Source organism: Lathyrus oleraceus, chromosome 6, assembly GCF_024323335.1.
Source record: "Lathyrus oleraceus cultivar Zhongwan6 chromosome 6, CAAS_Psat_ZW6_1.0, whole genome shotgun sequence".
NCBI classification, from domain to species: Eukaryota; Viridiplantae; Streptophyta; class Magnoliopsida; order Fabales; family Fabaceae; genus Lathyrus; species Lathyrus oleraceus.
The window spans coordinates 178,454,946-178,458,709 of NC_066584.1; positions in this window are offsets into that span (position 1 = coordinate 178,454,946).

Genomic DNA, 3,764 nt, shown 5'->3' on the forward strand with positions numbered 1-3,764 from the left:
TTCACATCAACCATTATGATAACTCAAACCTATGACTATTGTTTATGAAAAGGTTTTAACAAGGGTGGCCATTGGAACAAAAAACAACAACAACTTGAAGTGAGTTGTATTTACAAGTTAAATTTATTTACAAAAATGAAGTCAAAGTAGGGTTAAGATTCATTCGCAATGAGTATTAAGAAAATAGTTTTGAAAAGTCAAAGGCATAAGGCCTAGGTTTCTAATTTTAAACAAAGTCAAAGTTTGAAGAAAATATTTTTGGCTTGGGTTAGAGTGAGGAGAAGAAGAGAAGGGCTAGTCCTAAAGCATACAAAGATAAGAGAGAAGATAAAAACCCTTGGAGTTCCTTTTTTTGAAATCATAGAGATGACTCAAGATGCTCCATTCCTTTGGACTTAGCGAACAAACAAGCAATCACACAAATTAGATTCAAGCTCCTAGGATCTCCATTTGGCTTGTCTCTCTTAACTTGGCTACTCATGACAATGGTCATCTTTACTATCTCAAGATGGAATCCCTATCACACAAGAGCAAACATCAAAAAGTTCACAACACAATAAGAGAAATGGACAAAGAATGAGTTTTGGAAAGGAAGTCCTTTGAAGTCAACTTTGAAATTTAGCATTCTAAAGGCATGAGGCCTAGTTGCTCTTCCACAAATTTAGCATTCTAAAGGCATGAGGCCAAGTTGCTCTTGAACTCCTCTAAGCATGGGTATATCCTAATTCTAGGTACTTTCTCCTTTTTGCATTTGGTTCACACAAACAAACACAAAACCAACACAAGACAACAATATATTTATATACATAAAGTATTTAAATATTTTTGGATTTTTTAGGAAAATATTTTTGGATTTTTGGAAAATACTTTCTCCATAGGTATTAGGAAAATATTTTTGGATTTTTGGAAAATACTTTCTCCATAGGTGTTAGGAAAATATTTTTGGATTTTTTAAATATCAGGAGTATTTAAAAATGAATTAAAACTATTAAAAATCAAATAATTCCCAAAAAATATTAAATGAAGTCACAAAAATGATTAAAAATCAAAATATGAAACTAGATTTTTCAAGAAATTTTTTGGCATTGGTCTCATATTTTTGTGACTTCAAATAAAATATTTATGAATTTTTGAAAATAAAAGGAATTATCTGAAATTAAAAGAAAATAAGGAAAATAGAAAAATCCAACGCCACCAGATCATTTCATTAATTGACGTGGCAATGATCACATGGCTCTAAGGCGCAGATACATGATTCACTTGAGTCAAGTGCGCTACACCTTGCGTTAAAACAAGTCAACATAAAGAAAGACCAAGATTAAAACGTTTATGCACGATCCAAAGGTTGGGCGATGCACACGTGGTATAGGCGGTGGAAAACACCTTATTCTCCGGTGAAGTACCATAATCCATCACCCACGCGCAGGAAAAAAAGGTGTAATGAAAATGAAAAATGAGGACATCAAAATGAAGATGAGGTGATGTACATCATCCCTGTAACCATGGATCCTCCTCACAGTTCCTATTTAGAGAGAAACGTGAGCTTGAAGATCATGGTGCATGAACTGAAATGGCACGATTTACATAATTAAGACTACCACTGGCCTGCCTCAAGTGAGAGGACTTCAGAAAATAGCATAAACCAAAGGAATTCACATTGTATTGCAATATCTAAATCAAAAAAGTTTGAGGATCTACCTCTAAAATGAAGCTTCAAACAACACGAATCCTTCAAGCTCTTGATCTACTTTTGTTCTGGAAGTGTGATGGTGATACTAGGTTAAGGAATTCAGCTTTGCAAATCAACTAATGATGTTGAAATTCAAGCTTGAAAAAGAGAAAGAAAACTGAAAATTCCTTTAGTGAGGGGTTGGATTTCAATTCAACAGCAATTCAGATCTCCACTTGGTTGCCAATTGAATGAGAATGCACACTTATTTATAGTTGGAATGTGATGAGAAACATGGTTCCCTCGTGTGCATGAAGTTTGAATCATCCTTGCATGGGCCTGTACAGGCACATGTAAGGCCCAAGAATGAATGAAAATCCATGCTGACATCAATTGGTATTGAATTGGACGTGCACACTGGACTGCACAAGCTTGCACACCAAGTTATAATGTGAAATGCAAAGATGAACATAAACATAAAGCTCTTCGAAACTCCCACATGGAAAGTCCATAAAAATAATGTGAGTAATGGTTGGAAAGCCCTAGGAATAAGGAATAAAAGTCCTGTTAGGCAAAAATTCATTTGGAGTTTGGAACTTAATGAAAACTGGCTGTGAAAGTTTGGGTACAAAACATGTTTAAGTCAACTTTGATTTTTTATACCAAAAGCAAGCCTCTTCAAGCCCCTCCGTTTCAATGATGCAAGCCTCAAATTTAAAACCTTCCAACATAAAATTTGTAGATATCTTCAAGATGATCAATGTAGACTTAAATTTTTCATCATTTGGATTTTTCATGAGAAAGTTATGGGTACTTGAAGTTTGACATTTTTCGAATTCAATGACCTAGGTCCAAAGTGACCTACAATGTTTTGTATTATCACATGTATTTAGTTTAGGATTATGAAATTTTGTCCAACATAACCTTTCAATTAGAAATATTAAGATTTCCAATGAATTTGGTCTCACCTCAAAATCATAAAAATTAAAGAAGTTATGTCTTTGGGAAGTTGACCCAAAATTAGGGTTTCAGTCAAAATGACCTATAATGTTTTGAAATGAATGATGACCTTCCAAGTTTCAAATTTATTTGTGAAGAAGATTAAAATTGTCCATATGGTTCTTAAGAACATTTTGTCTCTTGGGGTCATCTTAATTTGACAAACATATCACATGTTGTATCTCAGTGATCCTCAGTTTAGTTAGATGATTTGACTGGTCAACTTTTCAAGGCCAAACTTCCAATCATGATGAATGAATGATTGATGAACCTCACATAAGCTCATATATGCATAAAATAATGAATGAAAGATCTTCCCTTGATTAAATTTGATCATAGGTTGAGGTTTCTTCATGAGCAAGGCACAGTTGAAGCACAGTAGAATTAGGGTTTCCTTGGGAAACAATCCTCAAGCCCTTTGGGTTATCCTAATCAATTTGGAAAATTGAGATACTTGGGATACATATGTGATGATTAGGAACTTTGTGGACCATTGTCATGCTTTTTCTCATCCTCATCTAGCCACTTCATTGAGCTTAGGAGCCTCCTAGGAGCATGGGAGCACATGACCACTTGAGCTTCAAAACAAAAAGAGTTAGTGACATATTTTTGTGCTTTTGGTTAGTAAAAAAATAAAAAAATAAAAAATATACAATACAAGCATGCTTGGAGATCTCAAACCAACTCACACAAGTCCCAACCCTAGGGTTAAGGAGCCACACATGCTATGATCCTTGAGGCAATGAATTGAGCAAATGATATGATGCCATGAGGGATCTTAGGGTCAAAATTAGGGTCTTACAGATGCCCCTATTTAAGGTCATTCTAGCCGGAGATATGAAGGTTAAAATCTTCGTCTCGACGAGCTAGAATGGGCTTAAATAATAACAAAGAGACGAATTTTGGTCCCTAAGAGACCTCATGATGCAAATGTATGTATGCAAAAATAAAATCTTCATGGTGAATAGTTGCCACAAAGGAAAAGAAATTGGGAGAAACTGAGGGTTCATAGTAGTAACACACCCACTAGGGAGACAGAGACTCTGGAGGGAAACAAGAAAAAATGCGTGAGCAGGTCACAACTTGAAAACTTGCT